The sequence below is a fragment of the Pan paniscus genome, chromosome 13, assembly GCF_029289425.2.
Source record: "Pan paniscus chromosome 13, NHGRI_mPanPan1-v2.0_pri, whole genome shotgun sequence".
In the NCBI taxonomy this organism is placed as follows: Eukaryota; Metazoa; Chordata; class Mammalia; order Primates; family Hominidae; genus Pan; species Pan paniscus.
In genome coordinates this window covers 109,026,898-109,034,077 of record NC_073262.2, presented here as the reverse complement: position 1 = coordinate 109,034,077, position 7,180 = coordinate 109,026,898, and the positions used below count along the sequence as shown (strand labels likewise).

General features: G+C 39.3%; 1 pseudogene; it reads left to right on the top strand.

Annotated features, from left to right (window-relative positions):
• The first annotated feature begins 5,483 nt into the window (after nucleotides 1–5,483).
• LOC100988146 (heterogeneous nuclear ribonucleoprotein A1-like) lies at nucleotides 5,484–6,403 on the top strand (annotated as a pseudogene).
• The last annotated feature ends 777 nt before the right edge of the window (nucleotides 6,404–7,180 follow it).

Genomic DNA, 7,180 nt, shown 5'->3' with positions numbered 1-7,180 from the left:
TTGTACTATTAGGTGATTGAAAATAGAATACAAAGTGGTATATACATTTTAATTTCAACCATTTAAAAATATATATATACATATCGATATTCCAAAAATAACCAAATAATCACTGAGTGATAGGGTTATCGACAATTATTGGTTTCTTGGTTTCTTCTCTTTACCTTTCTTTTATTTTCTTACTTTCCTTTTTTTTTTTTTTTTTTTTTTTGAGACAGAGTTTTGCCCTTGTCTCCCAGGCTGGAGTGCAATGGCATGACCTCAGCTCACTGCAACCTCCATCTCTGAGGTTCAAGCGATTCTCCTTCCTCAGCCTCCCAAGTAGCTGGCATTACAGGCACCTGCCACCACACCCAGCTAATTTTTTTGTATTTTTAGTAGAAACGGGGTTTCACCATGTTGGCCAGGCTGGTCTCGAACTCCTGACCTCAGGTAATCCACCCACCTCAGCCTCCCAAAGTGCTGGGATTACAGGCATGAGCCACCATGCCTGGCCTACCTTTCTATATTTTCTAAATTTTCTACAGTAATACTGCCTTAGTTTTATAATCATAAAATATTTAGTAAAATCATATTTATGGGATCTGTAATGAGATGGTAAATTCTTATAACAGTAAGCAAATTAAGATGCATGATTGTATATATAATATGACTACAACATTTAACCTTTGTAAAATATATATTTAGAAAGGAAAACTCCAAAATAATAACTGTGGTTGTTTTTGGGTAATAAGATTGAGCAATTCTCATTCTCCTTTCTACTTTTCTGCATTTTTCAATTTCAAACAATGAAAATATATTGATCTTATGATGATAACAGCAATAAAATTTCGTGATTTTTAGTTCAAAATTTAACTCAGGCTTATTTTGGTAGAATTTTCAAAGTAGAAGATTAAGGAAAGCTAAGTTGGAGGAGGACCTAATTATTATTTGAGAAAGAGCTCTGGCAAAAACGTCAGTGAGATTAAAACAGTCTCATTGTAGCTTGAAAAAGACCCCATTCAACTCGATTTTCATAATCTAGTCTGCAGTCACTGTTAGACTTGAGAACAACGGTTAAACTTTGACATTTTCTGCACTCTAACTTTTCTTTCTATTCCAACAACTCACAGCTATGTCAATTTTTACATTTAAAGCATCTCTGGAAACAAGAAACAATGTTTAACAGACATAAAGACAATAAAAATACAATGTCTCCTTATTATCTTTTTCATCTTCAACATGTTTTTACTAAGATTCATTTGTCAAGAAATGACAGATGTGGAGAGTTTACCAAAAAAGGACACAGCCTTTAGCATATAATCAGGGAGAATTTCTTTCTACTGATCCATGTTGACATTAACTAGCAATAAGGTTGCTTGGCATTTCCTCCCTGGAAGTGAATTTGCCCCGTTACTGGAATATCTTTCTTCCGCTTCATAAATCTGATAGTGTGAGCATCAGGAAGCCCTGTTACTGTCCAACACTACTGCTAGTGGGCTAGAAAATAAGCAGCTCCATGTTTATGACAATTCTGACTACTTACGGGTGAAAAGAAACAGAAAAAAAACCAAGAAGGCTATCAAAATGCAAAATAATTCAAATGGCAAAATTAATCTCTTCCAGTTTTTGGAATATAATCTGCCAATCACTTTGTGTTTTAATGTGCTGACAGTGAAAAGAAGAAATTAATCTCAAGAAGCATTTTAGCTGATAATGAATTATCAATTTGAAACTAAGATATTTATTCTAATGGAGCATGCATTATATCAGAGAAAGTATTTAGCAAGAAGTCTCCTTCCCCTCATCCCACCCTGAGGCTATAACACTGAGCTGCTTTACCATTAACACAGGGATTCACTGATACACTAGGTCTTTTGAAACCTGTCCAAACATTTCTCTCTATTCTTTCTACTCATACAGTAAATTATCATGAGATGGAATTTTATAAAGCTTTTTAGGCATCAATTATGGAGAGTTTTGTTGACATAGGAAAGTACTTCTCTTGCACTATTAAGTGATTAAAAAAAGATTACAAAGTGATGCAAAGTTATAATTTCAACCATTCTAAATATATATATATATACAAAATATATATATACATATTAATATTCCAAAAATAACCAAATAACCACTGAGTTATTATGGGCAATTATTGGTTTCTTCTCTTTACCTTTCTATATTTTCTAAATTCTCTAATATTAAAGTGAAAAATAGAATGTGTACACAGATAAATAAATGTCAAAGGGCTGTGGAGTAAAATATGAAGAACGGAAGAAAGGACATTGTAGCAGAGGATGCTAGCTGCTCACCAATATCTAATTGCTCTCTTTCCTGGGCTCACAGGTAAACTACATTTCCCAGCCTCCCCTGAAGCTATGAGCAGTCAGTCACGCGGCTGTGTTCTGGCCAATGGATGCAGGCAGGAGAGAGACATCACTTCTGGACCTGGACCAGAACAACCTCCATGTGCAATCCAGTCTCTCTGGCTTCACCTGCCAGTTGAATGGAGAAGTCCTCAATGACATTAAAAAGAAAAGGAAAGAAAAACTGTGAGGAAATAACAGAGGAGAGCTGCCCAGGAACTGCTTGTCCACAAATGCTCATATTGAACTATTACATGAGCAAAAACTAAACTTTTATTACGTTAAGCCACTGAAATGTTGGGGTTGTTTGTTTTAGCAGTTAGTCTACCTCACGACCATAATTACATCTATTTAAACAACTGTTGAAACAGCCATCCACATAGAGAACTTCACCTATGTTATATCCATGATGAAAAGCAGAAACTTAAAAAATGACAAATTTGTGTTTTCAGCCCACAGATAAATAATTCAAATTACTGTTTGATTTCACAAATCCCTTGTTCTCTAGATGTGGTGAAACATTTAAAAAGTTTTTGCTAACTTGGTGGCCATCAATCTGAGAACATCACATCACTCTGCATAGGATGTGATTAGATTTAGATTTGGAGGAAGACATCACAGAAGAGGTAGCATTTCAACTCAGTCTTGAAATATGAGAAAGAGCAAAACATGTGATTAGTGTCCAAGAATTTTAAACAGGAAAGGGTTCTTAAGATAAGAAAACTAAGAGCCAGAGAGGCTGGAACTTGTCCAAGGTCACACTACCATACTGTAGCAATCCTTGGTTTAGATGAGGAATTCCTTCACTTCCAGGCTAATATTTCTTGTCTTTCCCATTTTCCTCCTTATTAACTCACATAGCAAAGTATGTTTTGTGAATTGTCTGTTATTAGGCAATGACTGCATGCATTTTCAAAATTTTTAATATCTGTCTACACACACACATGTTCATAAACATACCTGCATGTATGTAGGTATGTTCCTAGCTGAACCACAGCAGATCCTCTAATACAATTGTGTCCATAATTAAGGAATACTTCTCCATTCCTGCTGACTTCAAATTGCAAATATCTAGCCACATACACTATGTGGTAACTAGTCTCCTAAGATGGACACCAAATTTCACGCCTCGTGGTATCCATGCCCTCGTGTGGTTCTCTCCTACACCGACTTAAGATTTCCAGTCGAAAGTGGTCAAAGTGGCACGGCACCAATTTCAGCCTTTAAAAGGACTGGCTGCTGCTTCTTCCTCCCTCTTGGAACATTCCATTTGTGGAATCCAGAGCCACAGTGTAAGAAGTACAGCCATGTAATTAGGGTGGGCGCAGTGGCTCATGCCTGCAATCCCAGCACTCTGGGAGGCTAAGGCGGGTGGATCACTTGAGGTCAGGGGTTCGAGACCAGCCTGGCGAACATGGTGAAACTATGTCTCTACTAAAAATACAAATCTTAGCCAGGCGTGGTGGCACATGCCTGCAATCCCAGCTACTCGGGAGGCTGAGGCACAAGAATCGCTTGAACCTGGGAGGTGGAAGTTGCAGTGAGCTGAGATCATGCCATTGCACTCCAGCCTAGGCCTGGGTGACAGAGTGAGATTCTGTCTCAAAAAAGAAGGAAGGAAGTACAGCTACATGACTAGAAAGACCACACAGAGAGGCCATATGGAGAAGGAAAGAGACCTAGCTGTCTCAGGATCCCAGTTGCAACCACCAGTTGACCCCCACCACAGCCAACATCTTACTGCAGCCACAAGAAAGATCCCAGTTAAACCAGTAGAACTTCATGGCTGTGCTCAGTCAACCACAGAACAATGAGAGCTAATAAACTGGTTATTGTTTAAGTACTCATAAGTTTTAAGTTTAAGCAATACACGACCAAAACAGAACTTGATTCATAGAAGTAGGGTGTTGCCATAACAAAACCCTAAAACATATGGCATGGGCTTTGGAATTCAGTGGCAGGCAGAAGCTGGAAAGCTCCTTAAGGAGGTAAATAGTGAAGGCTCGAAGGACACCGAAGAAATTGCTATTGGAAACTGGAGAAAACGTGACCTGAATTATGTGCAGACCAATTAGCAAAACTATCCCCTGTAGCATGGAAGACAGGAAGAATATGTCGTAAACAGATAGCTCTGGCTAGGAGATTTTCAGTCAGAATGCGGTCAGCTTCTCTGTATCCATGGGTTCTGCCTCCACGGGTTCCTCATCCATTGGCTCAACCAACCATGGGTGGAAAATACTCAAATAAATAATAATAGTACAGCAATAAAAATAATACCCATTTTTAAAATGTAGTACCACTATTTACATAGCATTTACATTGTATCTGATATTATAAGTAATCTAGAGATGTTTTAAAGTATACGGAAGGATGTGCATAGTTTATATGCAAATACTCTACCATTTTATATAAGGGACTTGAGCATCCTCGCATTCTGGTATCTGCAGTGTTCCTGGAACCAATTCCCCACACATATGACTGTATCAAAAGCACCAACTGGCTTCTTTTGGCTGCCTGTGTTAACATACAGGAGGAGAAAAATGAACTAAAAAAGTAATTCTTCAGTTTTTAACCAAAATTAGGAGAAAATATACAGAATTTAGGACTTTCTGGATTCAAAAATAAAACTTTCTCTTTTCTAGCTCCTCCAGGCAGCAAAAGATCCTGGAAGAGATGACCTCACAGCAAAGATCAAATCCAGGACTCTTCTGGCAAAACATGATCCCAGGAGTAATTTTGCATCAGTGAGGTAGCCAATTTGTTGAGACCTTAGGAAGTGTTGAGGATATTCCTCATAGACCCTTTTATCTACACAGAAAGACTTCTAAGAACCTTAAATGGTATGTCTTATAGACACTCTCACCCAGACAATAGAGCTTCTAAGAATATTAAGACATTGTCCCACAGCACCCTGATTCACAGGCCAAGGTAGAGGGGGTCTGTCTCAGAAACAATTGTGTATGTGGCTTCTGTCTAATCGAGTGACCCTGTAAGGTTGATAGGACACTGGCACAGTTCAAGAGAACTGTACCATCAGCTTGGACTAAAAGATGCAAACATAGTTTAAAATGAAAAGAAGTCTGAGATATGTTCATCAGCTTGCTCCTTTCTGCCCGTGGACGCCGCCAAAGAAGCATCGTTAAAGTCTCTCTTCTTCCTGCTGTCATGTCTAAGTCAGAGTCTCCTAAAGAGCCCGAACAGCTGAGGAAACTCTTCATTGGAGGGTTGAGCTTTGAAACAACCGATGAGAGCCTGAAGAGCCATTTTGAGCAATGGGGGAACACTCACAGACTGTGTGGTGATGAGAGATCCAAACACCAAGTGCTCCACGGGCTTTGGTTTTGTCATATATGCCACTGTGGAGGAGGGGGATGCAGCCGTGAATGCCAGGCCACACAAGGTGGATGGAAGAGTCGTGGAACCAAAGAGAGCTGTCTCAAGAGAAGATTCTCAAAGACCAGGTGCCCACTTAACTGTGAAAAAGATATTTGTTGGTGGCATTAAAGAAGACACTGAAGAACATCACCTAAGAGATTATTTTGAGCAGTGTAGAAAAATTGAAGTGACTGAAATCATGACTGACAGAGTCAGTGGCAAGAAAAGGGGCTTTGCCTTTGTAATCTTTGACAACCATGACTCTGTGGATAAGATTGTCATTCAGAAATACCACACTGTGAATGGCCACAACTGTGAAGTTAGGAAAGCCCTGTGAAAGCAAGAGATGGCTAATGCTTCGTCCAGCCAAAGAGGTCGAAGTTGTTCTGGAAACTTTGGTCGTGGTCGTGGAGGTGGTTTTGGTGGGAATGACAACTTTGGTCATGGAGGAAACTTCAGTGGTCATGGTGGCTTTGGTGGCAGCCATGGTGGTGGTGGATATGGTGGCAGTGGGGATGGCTATAATGGATTTGGTAATGATGGAAGCAATTTTGGAAGTGGTGGAAGCTACAATGACTTTGGCAATTACAACAGTCTTCAAATTTTGGACCCATGAAGGGAGGATTGGAGGCAGAACCTCTGGACCCTATGGTGGTGGAGACCAATACTTAGCCAAACCATGAAACCAAGGTGGCTATGGCTGTTCCAGTAGCAGCAGTAGCTATGGCAGTGGCAGAAGCTTAGCAGGATAGGAGAGCCAGAGAAGTGACAGGGAAGCTACAAGTTACAACATATTTGTGAACCCAGCCAAACACAGTGGTGGCATGGCCTAGCTGCTACAAAGAAGACATGTTTTAGACAAGTACTCATGTGTATGGGCAAAAAGCTCGAGGACTGTATTTGTGACTAATTGTATAACAGGTTATTTTAGTTTCTGTTCTGTGGAAAGTGTAAAGCATTCCAACAAAGGATTTTGAAATGTAGATTTTTTTTTTGCACCCATGCTATTGATTGCTAAATGTAATAGTCTGATCGTGATGCTGAATAAATGTCTTTAAAAAAAATGAAAAGAAGTCGCTGGGCCATAAGTTTATATTGATAGAAAGAAAGCTGAGGAAGCTACTCAGCTGTAAATATAGGCCATTTCTTATGCAAAAGGAAAGATGACTCAGAGGGTGAAAACAAAAGCCTAAATGGTGGAACCAAGAGCCACAGAGGACCACTCTAGAGAGTAGAAATGAATTTTGGTCAAAGAATTGGCAAAATTTTCTCAACTTGATTTCAGAATTGCTATGAACCAGTAACTGCTCTATGCTTCCTGTTTTCCCTTTCATGAATGGGATTTCTATTTCAGTTTTTCATCACTGCCTAGCCATTGTATTTGTGTTTTGGGTGGGAAGCGGATTATTTGTCTTTTTACTTCATCAGTCTTCAGGTTGATGATAGCTGAACCCAAGAAA